This window comes from Strix aluco, chromosome 2, assembly GCF_031877795.1.
Source record: "Strix aluco isolate bStrAlu1 chromosome 2, bStrAlu1.hap1, whole genome shotgun sequence".
Taxonomy (NCBI): domain Eukaryota; kingdom Metazoa; phylum Chordata; class Aves; order Strigiformes; family Strigidae; genus Strix; species Strix aluco.
Window position 1 is genome coordinate 872,973 of NC_133932.1, and position 20,775 is coordinate 893,747.

At 40.0% G+C, this 20,775-nt stretch overlaps 1 protein-coding gene across 2 annotated transcripts in view; it reads left to right on the top strand.

The window, feature by feature from the left end:
* Window positions 1-437: 437 nt before the first annotated feature.
* The window catches only part of COL8A1 (collagen type VIII alpha 1 chain), a 92,461-nt gene continuing 72,123 nt past the window's right edge, over window positions 438-20,775 (top strand). For both annotated transcript variants that reach the window (XM_074807431.1, XM_074807438.1), the window contains exons 1-2: window positions 438-530; window positions 16,389-16,519. The gene's annotated coding sequence lies outside the window, so the exon portion shown is untranslated. The remainder of the gene's footprint in view (window positions 531-16,388; window positions 16,520-20,775) is intronic.

Genomic DNA, 20,775 nt, shown 5'->3' on the forward strand with positions numbered 1-20,775 from the left:
AAGGAAGTTCAATCCCTGAGTAAACAGACAACTTCAAGGATCAAGGGGCTGCTTCTTCATAGCTATCCCTTCTTAGGCTGGAGTTTCCCTTTCTTTCTGATAACTACTTTGCATTATTATCTCACTGCTGTAAAAATCCCTCCCAAAGACAAAGTGAGACCTAGTAGCACTATAACTGGAATAGTTCAGAGATTCAGATTCAGAGAAACAATTACAGTAGAAAAATCTTAAGTTAACTAAATATTTAAAGAAAAACAACATCAAATAAATCCAACACTACTTCTCCAGTAAATGCCATCCAGCTTGCTTTTTCTCCCCCTCTCTGTCCCCAAAGAGCAGAAACCTACTCTACAATGCCTTCTGAAGGCTGTTCGCCTGCTATCCTCACTGCCCACCTACCGTAGGGAGCAGCTCCTCCCACCTGCACATAAAAGCCAAGTGCATGCTACCAGCAGCAGATCAGAGCACTTTCTCAGTCCTCCTCTGTTTTGAGCCAGTGATCTTCTCTCCTTGGATCTTGTATACTCAAGGTAAGATTACTGCTACTTCAGGTTTCTGTTCTAACCAGCTATTGTGAGGAAGTCTTAATGTGAACTCTAGCACTGCCTTGCTGGGTGGTGCTGGCTATTTTTTTTTCCCCCTCTTTTTTTTTTTTTTTCAGATGTAGTGTCATCTGACATTTAAGTTAGTAACAGTCTGTTGTTTTAGCAATGAAATAAAAACAGATCTTGCTGGGAAACACTGTGTGGCTGGGAAAAGGTCTTCTCTCACTTTCTGATTGATTTTGAAGAGACTAGTATACCCAGACCAATTCTAATAATTTATTATCCCTCTTAGCAGTCTCCCTCTCAACCCAATCAAAGTTATCAAAAAACCTACACTCTAAAGCTTCCTTAAATTCTGTTTCAGAAAAACAAAATGCTTAGTGCTATTTTAAGGAAGGAATTGTTTTTCATTACTATTATTATTTACTAGCCAGATTGAGCCAATCTAGGGACTGAAGTGCATCTTCACAGGTTTCACTGCCTTTAAAAAAAAGTGTGATGGAACTTAAGCCCTCACAGAAGCACAGTAATAAGCTTGATGGAATTCACTATCTGGTACCAAATATGCTTAAAGTACACATTTCACAAGCAAAATTCTGTTCCTTGGAACAACAGACCTTGTGTCTCTATGAAATTTCTAGATCAGTTTGAATTATATTTTATCTACAGTTTACCTACACAGGCTTTTCTAATGCTAGAGGAAGGAATAGTTAAGTGCCTCAGAGACAGCTACTGAACAGTCAAAACATTAAAAAGTAAGTGGTTTCAAAACTCTGTTTGCACTCCCCTCTATTCATCTGTCCATCTGCACAGAGATGAATCTATTAGTGACTAGTACCAGTTTCTCATGTTGTGTGAGTCAGTGCATTTTTAACACACAGTCACCTGTTTAAAGAAATTCCATCATAGAAATCCTAATCCTAGAATGCCTCTCGCCAGTGCTCAGAGAAGAGGGAAGGCATGAACTACCAAAAGCAAGCAGTGAATGCTGTCTGTAAATTGTTTGTACTCTATGTAATACATTCTGCAGTTAAAAAGTGGTATTTTCTTCTTGATAGCCAAACAATTATCTTTCTAGATTGACTCTTTTTTGTTCTGTCCCCAAATAGTCTTTTCTAAAAAAGAATTATGTCCATGTATAGCTGTACTCACATTAGCTGCAACATTTTAAGCTATAGCACTGTATAACAACAGAACTCTGCTCAAAGTGCCCTTTTCTGCATACTGTATCTAAGATTTCTGTATTTTACATGTTATCTATTGTAACTAATGGGGTAAAACACTGCCTTCAGCTATTTGCCTGGAAGATTACGTAAGTATCTTTAAAAAAAAAAGCCCAAACAAAAACCCCAAAAGCAAACAAATGGAACTATTCAAAAAACAAAGTACAGTGCTTTCTATAGCAGGCTTACAGTAAAACTATTTTTGCATCCAGGTAATCCATGAAATTGCCCATAGAAGACAGGAATAGAGCCCAGTAGTTTTCTTCATAACTGGCATTCTATCTCTGAGCTACAAAATTTTATTCCTTAGTTAACATCTGATTTTTACAGCAAACCTCCTTTCCCTCTCCAAAAACACCCCTGTTGTGAAACACAGATATGTGATTTTAACTGTAATGGATACAGAATTTAGGTCTACAATCTGGCACTGAAGCCTCATTGTTCACACAGGATTTTACTCTATCAGATAAATCAAAATTTCTAACAGAGCAATTTTCAAGGAAAAAAAAAATTTTAAAAATGCATTTGCCACAGGAAATGTGTATATAGCAAAATACCTTTTATTAAAGCCTGCTGTGAAATGTAATGTTTTGGCATTTGAAAAATGAATTGCAGGACATATTAAGAAAACTATTCAAAGGAATGCGTCTAATTTAGATCAGAATCTCCTCTGAGCAATTTCTTTCTTAGGCTGAGTCGATAATTCAGCTTAGCATCACTTTGCAGCAGGGGATGAAGGGAAACTGCACCCAGCAGGTCTCCAAGAGAACTTGGATGCCTAGGAATGCATTTATTAACTTCTATGCTGATCTGAAGCTCCTTTTTATAAGATCAAAGCATATTCATATTAAGATTAAAATACTGTCATTTTAAAATAGTGCTACAACCACAATAAAGTGAATCGGTGGGAGAACAAGGAATTCAGATTTTTTCAGTAATGACTACAACATTTTAAAACAACAAAATAAAGGTAAAGAGACTATATTAATTTTTCAGCCACAGATGAATTAAGTGTTAAGCAGGCAGGCACAGCCATTTCTCCTGGCGGTCATGCTTAGGGTTTTTTAGGTGTTCATTTAGGGCACTAATGACCACTTAAGCCACTAGTATAACTCCCACAGTTGTCAAAAGTATTAGACTAGATACCTAGAAACACAGGATAGACATATTACTGTCTGCTTCTCTATGCATAGGCCTGCCACTACCCAGTGCTTCTGAGACATTCTGATCTTCATTAATTTATTTTCACCCACCTCTCTGTGAGGCAGAGATATGTTTTCCTCTGGCCATGCTGATACTAAATATATGGACTGTTTTCCTTATGGTCACAGTGAAAATTCATGGTAAGAGTCAGATTTAGCTCTTCTGGGTTCCAGTTCATCACTTTAATTCCATGCTTCATTCTGTATTCAGCATTATAAAGTCCACCCCTCTGCAGCTGATGCATCTTTGCATGACTTTTTAGGGCTGAACAGCAGGGAGAATTCCAGTGACAGATCTTGAGAGGTCATTTACTCCCAACACTTTTAAACTTCCTGTGAAACCCTTTACAAACACCTTAACAGGATTTGCAAATCATTCTTGGAGGGGGTAAATAAATAGCCAAATGACCACCTCTTACCCTCTGTGGTTAAAGGAGACCAACCCACTCTTGGCAAGATGAGCAAGCAGAGATCCACTGCCATGGACCAGAAATGATGGGCAATATCTGACTATGAGCTCAAAGAAAAGCACGTGGTACTTAAGCAAAATTATTCACGTGGATCTTGTATGGCACATAGAATATATTCTTCCTTTCTTTTCTACATTCACAATCGTGTGCCACCTCTATAAACATATAGGATATAATTTCATACCCACTGAAACAACCAACCAGCCAACCTCAAACTAACAGCTTTGCCCTATCCCTTCAATTTTTAACCCTAGAGCTAATTTACAGTACAGTACTAATTATTTACAGTACAGGCTCCTAATTGCTCCTGTGGCCTTGCAAATACTTCATTAAAAAAAAAAAAACAAACAACCACCTAACATTCTGATGCTTCATTTCTAGAGTAATTGCCCTAGCAATGAAAGCCTTGTCTCTTATTCTTTTAAATTGAAAATTACCACTACACATGCATTGCTCATAGATAAAATAGTGAATGTGTGCGAGGTAACTGGAGGACTAACAGGAGTGATAAGGACTTGAAAAAGAACCATTAATAGTCATGTCACTACCTGCCCTCGAAGGTAGGACAATTTTCATATGTCCGTGAGCACATCTACAAGGCAGAATTTCCTGCCCACTAATTCTATGTCTTGCTATACATCTCAGGGGAGGAAAGATTAAGTTTTATCCCTGAAGCTTAAATACATCCCTATGTTTCCCCTTACTTTTTTTTGGCCTTCCAAGGCCAAAACCTGTGGGTTTGTTCCATCTACAGGAAGATAATTTTTAATTTTCACTACTGTCATATTTCTAAAAGAGCAATGGTTCAGTGGAATTATTGTAGTGAGGAACAAGAAAAGACAAAACCATTAAAGGTGGCTTGTTCTGTCTGATTAAGAACAAGAAATATCTGTATTTAACTGTGCAGAAGTTTCTTACTTTTGCCACTTACACTTTCTAGCGTTTTCTTTAAGTGGTGTTGCCTTTTTGTGGCTTTCCCTCCAGAAAGTGAGATCTATTCTTTGTGCTAACAGAATTCTCCTTCAGCAAAAGTTGTGAAGCTCTGTGTGTTTAAAAAGATAATAATGAGTCCTGCTTCTGAAGCCTTTTGTGGGTCTTGTGCAATAACTGTGCCTATTCTCTATACACATCAGTAAACAATTGTGCTTGGTCTCCCTGTACTCCTGAAATGTTGGATGTGTTTCTGTAATTGTCTTGATGTGTAATGAATTTAATGTCTCATAATTGCACTGCAGGGGATTAATACCACTATGCAGTCTAGGGACATCTTTTGATGATTAAAACTTCATGCGAGTCCATATTTTATAGCAAAAGCAAGATGAATGTAAGTCGGTTGCTTCTTGAATGGCAGGTGAAACTGTTGAGGGGGTGACATGTAATGGACCCTTTTTAGAAGGGAATGAAAATCAGTGCCCTCTCTTGGTTAGAGAAAAAAAAATATAAAGCAGCCCTCTGAGAGTGTTTATCAGTTCCCTCTGCTGGCTACAAAGCCCACAGCCAGATGAGCAGCTGTGTTTGCGGAGGCGAAGGTCTTAAGTTCTATTCCCAGTGCTGTGTGCATGCGGAAAACTGATGACTGTGGTGTCTGTGCATGTATGTGGACATCATTCTTTATAGGGTCTCATCAGCAACTACACTGAGTTCAACATGAGGGCACTCAAAAATAATATGGAGTTCCTGGGAGGTAAGAAACTTTCCACTTAGGATTTGAGAGGCATGCTAGCAGCTATGCCATTCATAATACTATGCAGCTAGAGCATCCTTCTGTTACGCATCATGTGCACACCTTGCTTTTTCCACGTCTTCAAGAAAAGCATGTGTGTGAGTGTGTGTGTGTTCATTGCGTTCAGTTTAGAGACATCTGGCCAGTTATCACAAAAACACTCTTGGCAATCCCAAATCGTAACACTTCAGAACGTCAGCTTCTGAGAACTCCACATTTGCAAAAAAGAAATAAATGGTACCAACAAGAACACTCCAACCTAAAAAAACAACCACAAACCAAAACAGAAAAAGAACCTAACCAGTTCTTTTCCATTCTTGTAGGGAAAGGCCTATATAATCTGGTTATGCAACTGCAGAGACAGGTCATACAATTTATGCAGTCACTCTGAAATAAAGCCGAGATGAAAAAAATATACTGCAAACTTAAGAAAGAGCTATTTTAAATAAATATCCATAGCACTAAAAATCACGGGCTCCTGGGTCAGGTATGCCAGCTCACTTCAGCTCCTGGGAATCTATTGCAGCAACACATAGGATACACATAACCTATCCTATTAAAGGGAGAATGAGTCAAAACTAACAGCGTGACATACTAGATATCAAAGGTATATTAAAAGCCAGATTTTTGAAACATCTGCAGCATATGTTTCCTGCTAACTAAAAAAGCAACCACTCTTTCCAGACCAACATACTGCTGCATTCTTCTCTCTGAAAGGAAAGTAAGAAGTGGACAGTAGCACACTGTAGACTTGCGTAGGGAACTTCAAGCAAAGCATTTGACCGTTTTTGCAATTGAAAATTCAAGAGATCAAAACACGTTTCTAACAAAACCCAGTGTTATGATGTGAAGCAACAATACATATATATAATACACTACAGTCCCTGAAATGGAGATGGTTATGTTGCTTCTCATTTACTCGACATAATTTTCAAAGGGACAGAATGGAAGATGGCACAGCCCCAGGGACACCCAAACCAAATACAATCGACTTACCACTGAAGAAATCTAGCAGTCAGGTCTGCTTATGCCAGCACACAACTTACCTCTGTTCCGCCCTTCCAATCTTCCCACGATGTGTGGAGCTCCAGTGAATGCGGAGTATCAGAACAAGGGTCTTTTATGTGGCTCAGAGACCAGAATTTCTCTTTGAGCTTGCCTTTAAAAAAAATAGAAAAAGGAAAAGAAAGTGTTCATCTATTTCCCAGTATTTCTTTGTAAATGCATTAGGTGATCTTAGTCCAACTCTCAGTTGATAGACATTAATATAAAATGCACAACTGGGACCCTTGTTGGCAAAACTCAGCAAAAAGTCAAGAGGTAGTTACTTTAGGTCAAAGTTGAGCAATAAAAGCAGACTTGTGAGGAAAGTTTATGTTGCCAGCATTGATGTATGTCACCTGCACTATAGATAAAAACCAAATAAGCGAAGAGTAGTTAAGCAAGTACATCCCACAAGCACTAGCATTCACGCAAAATGGATTTTAGAAAATGAAGGAAAAAAGACAACACTCAGTACTTATTTCCTATCAGTCAGTGGCTTGAATTGAATTTACCATAGTAGCACATCACATTGTTCGCTGCAGAAAAATGCAAAGCTTAGGCCTTTAGGAGTAAGTCTCTTGTGCTTTACTGGTTCCAAAAATGTCAGTGCTTGTCAAAGTGTTTTTGAAATAAAACCAAAACCATGTTAATAAAGTGAACTTTCCAAGACAATGTTGGCCAAAACTGATTCTTAGATTTCTTTTCAGTAATAAACTGCCTCTGTGGTTGCTGAGTTGATAGGGAGAAGGATTTAAAGGGACAAAGCCAAGTTCTGCTTAACTCAAAGAGGGTAAAACAAGAGCTCTCAGACAGAGCACAAGCCCTCCAATGAATGGAAAGACTTTTGCTGAGGGTGGGCAGAGCTTAGCAAAATCCAGCTGTGCTTTCAGAAACGGCTGTAATCATTATTGGGCTCCACTTGAATGTATTCCAAGACTGAAATACTTGTTGTGGGTACAATTTGTGACATGCTGCTGTAGATTACTGGACCAGACTCGGTACTTTAATGCAGAATTCACAGGGTGAATGTCAGTTCACAAGAACTACTCCGCCTATTTATTAAGTAGTAATTCCCTACGTGAATTAACAAGGCAACAACTAGAAGGATTCTGTCCTATCTGATCCCAGACTTCTGGCTGAATAGCTCCAGAAATATCCTCCAGTGAAGGATGAAGGTGTTCGTGATGAACTGAGTTCCTACTGTGCACACAAGTTGTGTGCAAGTCCGGGCAGTGAGATCTCCAAACTGTTTTGCTGCATGTGCATGTAGGTGCAGACACAGCAGCAGTTTCTGTCTTCCACGGAAGAAAGTGGTGCAGTAGTTGAATGTTCTGTGCCTGTTACAGGAATTCCTTCTCTCCTCCAGTTCCAGCCAGCAGTTCAGGAGCTGGATGTGCTGCCATCGCAGCACATTGCAAGGCTGTTTTCTTAGTTCTTATGCTTAGGAACTCCTATGGACTATTATTATCTTTTGGAGATCTGGGCATAACTTATTACGTCAGGAAACATGGAAAACATTTTAGGATTGTTCCTAAACTTGCATTACTAGCCTCAGCTAAAAACATTGTTCATACTATCCTGGAAATAAAGAAAACTGTATGTTTAACATCCCAGCCTTTAATCAAGTATCGGATCCATTTGCAGCAGTAAGATTTTTTTATTTTTGTACTGCTATAAAATCAACAGATGGCTTTTAAGTTATAGTTTAAAACGAAATCCGCTCATCACCTGTCTTTGGTAATGTCACCTTCATTGCATTTCATTTTTAGATCGCTCTTAAGCAACTAGTTACAAATACTCAGTATCTGAAGTCCAAGCTACTGATTACTTTTGGCGTGTGATTCTTATGGTATATCTGTTCCACAGTCAGGGCAGGAGAGCTCTTAGATTCAAACTTCAAGCACAAAAACTGCCTTTCACCGAGTTCAGAATCCACTTGCAATGAATATTTTATATTATTCTTTTGAAACACCCTGTTTTCAACATCACATCTGTCACTCGTATGCTGAATGCTCGCAAGAACTCAATACAAAAGGACTATGAAACGCAAGCAAAACAAGTTCAATTTGTGACTGCTCAGAGACGCTTTCTCAGCTACACGTGCTTTCAACTTTCTACTGTTTATCTCATGAAAACAAGTATTTCAAAAATAAGCAAACAGAAACCTATTATATTTTCAATGCTCCATTCATCAAACGTATTTTGAGAGCTGGAATTTTAGCTTGATGGACACTCACAACATACAGCCTTATCCTTGAAAATAATGACCGCATCCACGAGACCGAGGGCTCCTCCCTCAGCTCCCGCCAAAGCTGACAGTAACTGGAGAGGTAACTCGGTGCTTTCTGGGGGGCACTCAGCACCACAGGCCACAGCACAGGCCGCAGCGACCCTTCCTTCTCGGCTTCTCCCCCTCCGCCACCAAAGATCATGAGGAGAAATATTTTTGCTGGCTCAACTGCTTTTAAGTCTTTGAGACTTCAGGAAAACAGGGAATGTTGTACCTGCCCAAATGCTGTTGAGATGGCAGGGGTTTGTGTCAGCGGGTTCCATTTAGGGACAATTTAGTTGTAACAATGTTGTATTCTGCTTTTAAAAAAAACAATCCCCCAAACAACAAAACCACTTTAACAGAAGCAGCCGTTAAGCACCTGCGTCCAGCATCGAATTAAATCGCTGAAGAGGCCGCACTCACCCCCTCAGCCGCGGGGCACCCTCAGGGCTCCGGCCACGCCCGGCGGCCATTACTGGCACCAGCCCGCCTCAGCCCGCCGCCGGCCGGGCCGCGCCGCCGCCGCCACAGCCCCGAAGGCCACTGGGCAGCCGCGGTCAAGGGCCGCTCGTCAGTCAGGCCGGGCACCTCGCGGCGGTGCGGGGCACCTCCCGCCTCGCGTTGTGGGCTCTGCGGTTCCGGCCTGCTCTCACGTTAACGCCATTTCCGCACACAGGCAGGCAGAGAATTGATTTAAAGCCTGCGCCTCCCGTTCCCAAAGGAGAGGCAAGGGTTGAGGAGAGCAGAAACTCCCCACAGCCCAGTCAGCTGAGGAGCATTTATGGAAACACAATGCGTTTGAGGTTTCTTGGGTTTCAGAGATACAGCCTGGGGGCTTCGCTTCTGCGTGCCAGCCCTCGGTGCCCCTTTGAGAAGGATCTGGGTAGCATTAGCTCGCACAGATGCGCACAGTGCTGGAAGGCCAAAAATGAGGGGGGCAGAGGGGGGGGCTCCGCTCTCAGCTGGAAAGAAAATGTCGCATCCTGTGAGGGGAGGCTGCTTGGAAAGAGAAGGAAGGCTGCCCCAGCACGCACCACAGGAGGTTCAGGACCTTTCAGATTTCTCCATCTGGAGGCAAAATCGAGGCCACTGTAAGTTTGGGAAAAAAAAAAAGGAAACTAAAAAATGTCCATTCTGAAGTTAAGGTTCTTTGGTCTTAAAACCAAAAAAACCCACCTGCAAAAAATACTACTGTATATGTGTATCTAGGATAAGGAGAGTAGCCAGTCTTGTAAAGTTGAAATTCTAAAACCCCAAACCTCCCCCCCACCAAAGTACCAAACGCTTTGAAAAGAAAGGGAAAGAAAATGATAAAACTACTGTACTTAACAGGCAGGGAGTTCAGAAGGCAAACAGCAGGCTAGAATAGCTTTATCATTTCTTTCCAATGTATTCTCCCCGCCCCGCTTTGTTTAGCACAAAGGTTTTTCAGGGTGAGTCTTTTTGATCTATTTGTTACATCCTCTAGCATGGTGGAGCCCTGACTCATGATCAAGGCTTTAGGACAAACAAAGAGCAGCAGCTCCTGAACCTGAAGGCTTGTAAATTGTACATAGAGTGAAGCTGACTCCTGGAGTCCTGCTCCAGTGCCTTTAACACACTCTTGCTTACACAGATGATTGGTATGTCTGGAAAGATATACTACAAACACTTCACCTCCCTCCTCTGGCTGCAGAAGCATCCAAGAACATCACATACAGTAGATTAATGAATTTATCCTTACAAGCACCCTGGCAACATCACTCTCATTTTAGAGGAAATTGAGGCACAGAGAAAGTTGCTGGTGTAGCATTTCAAGAGACTGCTCCTGGCCAGATTCTCAAGTGTCTTCCCGTCACGATGGGGGCTAGTTGGAGAGCTCAGTTCCCATCCGGGCACCTCAATGAGAACCAGATTTTCATGAGAGCTCAGCACCCAGTAGCTCTCGCAATGACACTCACAGCCAAATTTTCTGAAAAGTTCCTTTGATCATCTGGCTGCTGCCTCAGTGGAAGCAGAGAGCTTTTGAAAAATCTGATCCTGTTTGTGGGTGCTGAGCACTTTTCAAAATTCTTGCTTAAGTGACCTGGCCAAGGATGCAGACTAAAATCTGAGCAGAACCCACTTTGCCTAATCCCTAGGCCAGTGATTTAACCACAGGCGTATCCTTCCATCTTCAGCAAAGAAAGAATAGACACTAGCTAGGGCAGGAATCAAAATGCCAAATAACTGCCAGTACCCACGCCTGCCAAGAAAAATGCCCGGATACTTGTGGGCAAACCAGACAGCCACATTTTGGTACTTTCCTGAGAAAGGATTATTTCTAGTAGCAGTGCCAGAGTCTGGCAACCTGGATTATGCTCTTTCCAGATGTACCTATTTCTTTCTGGGCTAAAACTCTTGTGAACATGCCCTCACACAGGCACACCCTCCCCACTCTTGAAAAAACAGCAGCTATCCAAACACTGTACTGTCTCCATTATCCTTAGAGAGCCAGGCACGCTTGGGCAAGACAACACTATTTTGTGTAATGATTAAGAAGCAGTGGTCGCGTCAGTGAAGATTCTTGTTTTCATTGAATATTTCATTCATTTCTGAACATAAGCAACCACTTAGCTGCAGTTGTGCTCAATGCAGAGGAGGAAACACATGCTATTCTTGGCTGAGCTTAACCTCTGTGGGAAGCAGCAGCCTCCTTACAGCAGCCTCTGTAGGCTGCATGATTTAGCTACGTTAGAGATTGTCCTGAACCTCAAGCAAGGACCTGCCTCCGGATTCTGAGTACCCCAAAGTGTGAATGCATGCAAAACCCTCAAAACCGGGCCTGGATCCCTTATTTTATGCTCTGATTGTGTGAGGTCCATTTGCAAATGACAGTTTCCAAAACCACGAGCTCAAGGTTAGCGTAAAAACTCCTCTCCAAGCTGACTATATCCATTCAGCTGCCACTCGAGATGCTGCTCTCTTTGTCACTCAGCATCAACTTGTTGGACTGTCTATCACAGGACTCTGTCGTGGAGTCCAGCTTTCATTAAGTGCTTTCTGTCTCATCTCTGTCCCCAGCTTTCAGACCACCTCCCAAGTCAGTATCTGACCAGTCCAGTAATAGGAAGATAAGGCACCCAGTCACTAGTGTGTTTTCAGGGAGCACAGATATCACATGATAACTATTGAATGAAAATGTTTACAGAAAAATAGTTTTGTAAAACAGCTCAGACCAAGTTGTTGCTGAAGGTTGAGCTCAAGCTATACAAGCCAAAAAACGCAGCTGTATCTTTTCTAGCTACAGCTAGAAACATCTAAGTGTACTGGAAAAACCTTTGACTGGGCGGGGGGAGGAAAGATACTCTCCTAACAGGATTACACCTAGAAGCAAGTGTGAACATTTGTTTTCTGCTCTGTTGAGTCTATACCTGTAACAACACAATGAAAGTGATGGCTGTGGTTTGTGCTCTTAATTGTTGAATGGCAGTGCTTTCACTCAGCTCTGACATTTGCTGCAGTAATTATTCTAATAACTCTAGTAAGAAGCTGGACTTCAGAGCAATACCCTAGTCAAATATTACAGCCTCAGCTTTACAAACAGAAAAACTGAGGCAGAAAGGGATGAGCTCTGTTTATGCAGACAGTTAATTGCACATGCTTTAGTGTACCTTGTGACCTAAAAAGTTATAGGGAATGTCACTGGAGGACCTTGGATTATGATTAGTAATTTTGTGGGCCTTCATGTTTTTGTCAGCAAATTTGTAACTACAGCTTTTCACTTTTTCCATCTTGCAGATTTTTATTTATTTTTAATCCTCTTGTCCTGTCCTTGGAAGAAGCCAAGGCATTTCTGTGGAAAAGCTGGGGTCTTCTGAGGGCTGAGGTCAAGAAGTCTATCTTGGGCGTCATCACCTCTGAACTCAAAAACTAGCAACAGTTCAGAAAAAGGTCTTAATTTGGAGAGTAGCAAGGTGATCAGGACACAGCCTGCTGGTGAAGGACTGGGAGATGTGATGCTGGGGCGAGGGTGTCAGAAGGAGCCCATGGAAGAGGCTGGCAGGTTTGACAGTCCAGCCAGATGTGCCTTTGAAGCAGAGCAAACGGGCGTTCCAGCACTGGCAGGAAAGGGTGTCGACATTAACAAAGGTCGATGTGCAGAAGTTTGACCCTTCTGCGCAATTTGCTTACTCTGGAGGCCTTCTACTGTGGGGCTGTTGCATTTTCCTTCTAGGCCTAGATACCCTAGCACTAACTTTTCCACCTGGTCTTAAGTGTAGTTTAGGGTTTGTGTCTTTGGTATTAACGAGGTAGCACAGTCACCTGAAGGTGGGATGCTCAGCTCCCAGATAATCAATCTCATGAGATGCTGGGAAGGTTATGTTGCTCTCTAATGCACTCCAAAAAATGAGGGATGTTTCCTTTTACAACTAATGCTTGTATTTTCACCAAAGAGCTGTAGTTCTCAATTGACGTATTCTGAGAAAAAGTTTTGCTTAGAAATTCCTGCTTATTTCTTTGGGAAGTAATTGGAATCGTTTATTAAGTATAATCAGTTGAAAGTGGAAAAAAATTCCACTTTTAGGAGAGGACAGTCAGATTTCCCAGATCATTCTTCTCTTTGTGCCCATGAAAATGATCACTTGAAATCACTGCCTGCTGACATAGGTCTTCTAAGAACTTGTGTCCCATTCTTAACCCAGACAAGCGTTAGAGAAAACTGTACTTCTGGAAACTACACAATTTAGCCTCCCTAAACAGAGAGGTTTTCCAGCCTTTACAGATTTACCCATGACAAAGCAAAACACCCTCCAAGCCTGACTGAATTTACACAGCTAAATAAATCACTTTTTAAGTGTTTAAATGTCACTGTGAGAATGAAAAGATGAAATGTGCTGTATATCATCTCTACAAAACCAGAAGTAGTTATATTATAAATAAACAGAGTTTGCTTGGTATTAGGGACATAGGAAATTCCATTCAAGAACAGACAAATGGCACATCTTGTCTGGTATCCTGCATCTGGCACAGGCCTATAACAGATGCTTAAAATACTTGGCTCTCTTGGTCCCACAGTCTCCCCTGTTCCACCTACCACCAATGTTATAAATCACACAGTTTTCCTAACCTCTGGTGAGAGTCTCTTTCCTGCTCACTTGTGTAATGTGGGAGGTGGAAGCACAGGCTGGGGAAATACATATTTTCCCTGTGTGATACTTATTACAGTGGCTGGTACCCAGTGTGGCTGAGCTGTGGTTCTGACTGTTTCAGAACATACATGGTATTACTGCCTGTATTGCCTGTGTAGCAAAACGAAGAAGCACATAGGCGAGGACTATGCTTGGCTCCAGAGAAAGGGGGAAGCAAACCCCTTCTCACCCTCATTTGCACATAGCCAGCAAGTGTACCTACCACTACCCTATTCTGAATCAGCTGCCCTCTGTCTATCAAGGCACTGCCACCTAATTACTCCCCATGACTCAATGACATATTTATCCTGGTGTGGCTTTCTTAGTAACTTTCATAGTTTCATGCATGATGACTGAAAATTAAATGAGTTATTGTCTATCAAGCAGAGTTCACTTTTGCCCTTATTCCAGAGGTTATCAAAACAAGGTTCATCTACCCAGCAGGTCCCATAATGCAGGTCCCCCTCTTGAGTTGCCTGGTGCTTCTAGCCGTTGTCACTAGTGCGATATGCCTGCACCTGACAAAACTGACTGTGGCGCTCTCCCTTAACTAGAAATGTACTTCTCACAGACCATGTCCCTTTGTTTTCCGCAATCTCATTCATAACCAACATTAAATTCAATGGCACAATTGGTTAAGGGCCTCCAAAACAGACAAATGAAAAATCCAGACATTTCCATTTGAAAAGCTGAAGTTTAAAACACTCTTGGTATTAATTACATTACACCTTTTTGTGTTCCCCTGTGAAATATAACAGGATTTTTAAAAGGCTAAAGAGAACTTAACAACTATAGGTAACTACCACATAAGGTCCTTTCACATGTCATCTTACGGAAACAACAGAAAGAGAGAGGCAGCTATACAAATTATAACACCTCATGTCTAAGCTATATTGGTAAAAAAATGAATTTGAAGGGGGGAAAAAAAAATGAAGTGTCCTTCATTTTAAGCATATCATCTCTACAGTTGCAGAACACTGCTCTTTGGGAGCGACCTCATAAATCTTTACATATCACTAAGGGAAAGCTGAATCCTGATGATGTGCCTAGGCTGTTGGATATAGTTTCAGAGGTCAGCTTTCTCCATGCGGAAAGATTTTCTGATTTTGGTTCCATCCTACTGAAGATAACATTCAGTGTCAAAGGTCCAAATCTAGAGTGGACCTTTGTTCTAGCTACCCAGAATTTGTATCTGCTAAGAACAAGACTTTGCAGTAGCAATCTGCTTGAAAGAATGGACACATTAAAGCAGAAGTTTGCATCCTTTAACATATTCCTAATCGACCATACATTCAGGGATGGCCAGGCTTAATATTAGCAGGAGCTCTGTGGCTTTCTGCACTTCTCTCCTGTTGTACAAGAGAAATGACTTTCAGAATATCCATCTTATTTCAGTAGGAACAGAAGTAGATGTTTTTCAACACAGACAAATGAGTCAGCCACTTGTTCCAAATAAATGGAAATGGTGTTCCAAGTTTCCTGGACAGCTTTAAAAACTACATAGAGCGATTCAGCTGCTTAATATGTTGTGTTCTACACCTCACATTTAAGAGGACACAAAAATCACACGCTCTTTACTCCAGATACAAGTTTTTACCCACAGCAGCCCAAAGCCATCTCATTTTGTCTCTGTCCTTGACATACATGCTATTCCTCTTGCCTGTGCCATTCCCAAGAACAAAAGTAGCACTCTTCCGAGTAAAGAGCAGCAGCTGAGGTTCCCAGACTGCCAAGGAGAACCTAAAGAAGCCTGAACTGTCTTAATATCTGCGATTGCGCTTGACCATTTGTATAACAAGGATGTTAATAATTTGCTTTCTGAAGAGGAATGTTGTAAACCTTAATATATCAGTGACAAAAAAAGGCATGAGTTACAACTTTAACTATACAGTAAAATAGAACATCTATGTGGATAAATAATTATAAGGAGATACATAAAACTATAAAAATAATTTCTTTACTGCAAACCTTGCCTTAACAAGAAACATACCTCCTTCCTCCCTCAAGAAAGCTGAATACACTGACTCATGTCTTTGTTTAAGTGTCATGGTAAATTTGTTCTTTTATAACGTGTAGTAGTTTAGCTTTGAACTTTTGATTTTTGGAAAAGGCAGAGCGGAAAAATGTTTTCATGGGAGAGGAGTGCACATTCCAGAGCTGTCGACTGTTACTCGTTTATTGGGGGGGGGGGGGGAAGCTACTTAGATTTTAGGCTTTGGTTGATGCAATTTGTTGTTGTCTGGTATTTTGTGATAAACCAGAGTTTACACTGTATAGTGAAATATTTCCATTTTCTCTCTCATTTTTCCAGCTTTTGCTTGTTCAAAACTCTGAACAAGCTGGAAACTGACTGCTGTTGAGGAGAGAAAAATTAGCTTTGTGTGAATAGAAATAGTGATCCTTTGTAATATACAAAGTAGTCCAAACAGAAAATAACTCACAGTTTACTGTGAATTACAGAGCTACACACAAGCATAATGTGGGAATGCATATTACTCATAAAAATAAAACAAATCAAAATGTGAGCCCTTCATGGTGTCTTCGTAACCCGAGCAACAGTTTTAAACACAATTTTCCTGTGCCGTTTCATGTTTATTTAATGTATTAACATTTGATTACGTCAAAAAAATATTAAAATAGGAAAATAAAATAAACTTTATGTAGCTTATTTATTCGAGTAAAGTAAAAAATATTTCTCTTCTGTACTGCATATTTTGAAGAGTATTAACATACATGCTTTCTTCCCTTCTCTTTTCTAGAAAGAGAAGAAAATGCTGATTGTCAGAATCCTTCAAATTTGATACTCAGCACTGTTAAGATCTCTTCATTACTGGATGTTGAGTCTGGATATCAGAACTGGTACAGTGAAGTACTCTCCTACTAAGCCAAGGTAATTTTCTTCCTAACAATTCAATTGTTTAAAGCATTACAAAAGATGCCCTCCCACCCCCATTCCCTGCCAGTAAAAACATTTCTGGGCAGAACATTATACTGTGCAATATAGCATCAGTTGATGTGAAAGACATGAGAGCTGATGCTTTTGCTAATAGGCAGGGAGGTTCGGGCCCCATTTATTAATATAAATTTAGCGAGAGTGTGTTATTTAAGATGACCACACTGAATTGGGTTTGGAAAGAACTGCAAGTGTCAGCTCCTTTCCCTTGAGAGGGAACAGTGACATGATAGATGCAACATCCTGGATTCATGGCCTGTTAAAAGACTACTGCACAACCATTATGGATATGTCAGAGACTGCATTCTGTGCTGCACTGGCATTGAGAGCTAAAGTCATTGAGGGCAGAGAGCATAATTAATGAAAAACTCTAACGCTGAAACAATGCAATTAACAAGTCTTTCAAAGTTTCATTTCCTGGGGAAAATTATTGCCATTGAAAAGGATCTATCCTGTCAAAAATCTTAACTGACAAAGGCTAGAAAACTACATGAAAATACCAGCCCCAAGCCAGAGATGAGGAGAGAACTTCTCCATTCACAAAGACAGAAGATGTCAGGGTATTATTCTGAGAGAAGGAGGCTTTGCCGAGGACATCAACTGCTTTTCAGACACACATGCAGATAACTCTCTACTCAGTGGGATGGGCATCCATACAGTAGGTTATTTCATCAGTATTATTCACTCAGCATGAAAACCCTACCAGTCCCTAGTTAATGGTGTCGTGTTTTCCCTCAAGAACAGAACTGCACACAGTGCAGGCCTGATGTACTCACAGTATGTTCTCGGCACGTGCAATTTAGGATGCAGACAGGAAGGCAGTCAGTTGCGGAATTGTACGCCAAAAAAAAGCAGGTGGCTCTGAGGCTGGCCACCGGCCCATGAGGATGCAGAGATGCAATTAACTTCAGAACCAAAGTACATAGAAAACATTTTCCGAAAGTTTTCTATCCTCACATGGCTTTAATGTATCCCCTCCTTTCCTGGTATATCAGTAATCAAGATACAGCCAGTTTGCTGTCCATTGCGCTAATACAATTGCACATCTTTCACAGTATGTTAAGATGAACTTAAACAAACTGCAGTTCTACTTTGTAGCTTCCTTTTCTCCCCAGTTCAAAAAAAAAAAAAGCTTCTAGAAATACACAGCAATACAGCTGAATCAGAAAAACCACCGTTAGTGTAAAGAATTAATTGCTTTAGATAGGATTTAAGTGGGTTATCATATAGTCACCATTGCAGACAAGAGGAAAAGGAAAAAAAATACACAGAGATAGGTGCTCAGGAAGATAAGCTAGAGGATAGATATATTCTTATTAGCATATCTAACAAAGCTGCCCCAGGCTCCACATTTACTTTCAAAGTAATGGAATTCTGTTACAAGACAGTAACCAACGTGGCACATAATTCTTTGAGGTCATTTAAAGCCTGTCTGTTAAACAAACATTACTCTGATTTTTTTTTTTTCCAAGGATTCATAATATTTCCTGTATTCTTTCAACAATTTTTATCCTATCTGTCTCCTCAACTATCATTTTGAACCACTGAGAAATTGTTTGCCTAAAACCAGAACTCTGTTTTCAATACCTTTCTGTTATTAATATTCCTTAAGTTACATTTCAGCTTCCAATCAAGGTTTGCTGCAAGTTTCTCTTTTGATGCAAGTTCACTGTACAGTACCTTGGATCTCAGCTAGAATGCACAGTGTGTCATGTGAACAGTAAAAAACAATACAGCTCAACTTTCCCAAAGTAGGTTGAATCAGGAGTTTCAAGGATAATCAAAACCATATTTTTACTAGCAAGCAGAGCCAATAAGTCATTGAAGCTATATAAATATATTCATACCCACATTGCACTTCATTATAAAAAGAATCTCACACCCAGGAACACAAAAATTCTTGCTGTGGAATACTGAATAATTGTGGAACAAATAAATGGAAGAATACACTGATGTTTGCATGAGAAGTGCATTGTAAAAGGGATCCCAGTAAAACAAGCTGAATCTTCAGACTTTTATAAACTTTTTATGACTTTCTTAGCAGACATTAGAAAACTTGAAGGACTTTGTACAGAGCAGTATTATTTACAGAAGTATATCTTGTTTCTATTCTTTAAGTGAAATTTATGTATGATTTCATATACAAATACATGCAAGCATGCAAATCCATACATGTTTTTAGCAAAGTCTGTTGCTAAATATTTTGGACCAATTTATAGTCTTTGGCAATGCCAATAGGTAGGTCCCAATCAATTTGGTATTTTATGTCAGCAAGTTATTCTACGTGTGAGAATACATCTGTGTAAATGCAATAGTATATTTATTATAGATGTTATTTATGTGCATGTGTCTTTACAGGACTTGTGTCTAGACCCAGTCTGGATATAGACTGCTGTCACTGACAGCAGAATGTAAATCTTTAGTTTGAAGAGAGGAAACATACTTTTTTTTTTTCCTTTTTTTTTCTGTTAAATATTGGCTTTCTTTTCACTGCTAACTACAAAGGCGGATTTATCAATGTAAGTGGAAGTTATCTGAACAACAGCCAACATAGAACACAGAGTCAGTAGCAATGATTCATGGCATTTTTTACAGTTTGATGTGTTTTTTAATGCTCAGAGCCCATATAGGCAACAAAATTTCCCACATACTGTGAAATAGAAATATTGCTCACCCCTTTGTAGAATATAAAGCTGAGAAACAGAATTGAAGTGATTTAATCACAACTAAGCACTTTCCTCATCTCAGAAAGGCAGCACTGCACAGTTCAGCCAAATTGTGGCTACCTGAAAAAAGGAAGAATTTGATCACCTGTGCCTGAAATCACATATTTTTAAGTTGTTCTAACCACAGTGTAGGCAAAACTAAACTGAATGATTTCACCATGCTGAGTTATTTCCCACGTTCCTTTGTTACTCCAGTAATGTCAAAAAATGCAGGAACTGGGAAATCATATGATGCATAGGAAAGAGAGTATTGTGGTTTCTAAGAAAAATATTTATTACCAAGCAAGCTATTTTGATTTATTAAATGATAGCTTCCCATCATAGTGTTTTTTTGATATGGTGCTTGAAGCCACAATGGTTGTATAAAGCCAGGACCTTATTTGTTTAAAGGCATCCACTAGTGGTTTTTTTAATAGAAATATCAGTTCACAACAATGCCAGATTCACAGAAATCCATCCAGGAATAAACTCTTAAAAAATTATTTTTTTCCTAGAGTGTCCATTAAGCCAGTGCAGGCACTGTGTCTCAGTGCTAGTCTTCTAACATTAGATTTATAGGATGTTATAATTAACAACAGGTGATGGGCAGCACTACATGCACAGCAAGCAAATTGAAAAGACTGGCAACTCAAGAGCCACTTGTGAATCATCAAAACTTTTCCCTGGATAAACTCAGTAGTAATCCTGGTAGGTTTTCTGACAATTGTGTTTTTGGGGGTTTTTTACAGTTGGTGGTGGTAGGTTTTTTTAAATTCCACCACTACAACTCCCTTTCTCCTTTTTCATGTCAAAGATTAGGGACCATCTGTCTGTTTTTTTTTTCACTTCTATGTTTACTAATCTATAAAATGAGACAAATCATGCTTCCCTACTCTCAGGGGACCCTTCTTGGAGGATCACAGACAAGTCCACACACATTTTTAAATGATGCAGATTTTTTTAATAAACACTTCTGTCTCCATTATTCCAGCTCTCTCAGAATCACATTCTATACAAATAACACAAAGGAAAAGGTTCAGAATGTTTACAGCCCCCACATCAATTTTAAGAAAAGCAGTTCTTCAGCTTAGGGCTGAAAAGGAGGGAGGACGACACTGAAAAACATGAATCAGCAAAACAAAAAAACATCCCAAATTAGTTTTCATTTGTATAGTTCAACAAATACCATTCTTTTACTTCTTTTTCTTCTGTTGTGAGAATATAAGTGAGGCAAGGTATGTTGGGAAAGGCCATGGTTTTGTTTAACCAAGTAAAGAAGGACTTGTATCCCAAATCTACCAATAGATTTAAATTTATGAATTGTTTCCAAGGTATTAATGATGTGATCATGATATTAATGAGTGAGTTACATGTCATAACATAATGACTATAGAAGAGGCGTACTTTTGGGGGTATTTGGATAATTGGTTACGTAACCTCATTGACATTAGGAAATACTTTAAATGCATTAACTGGTAGAAAGATATA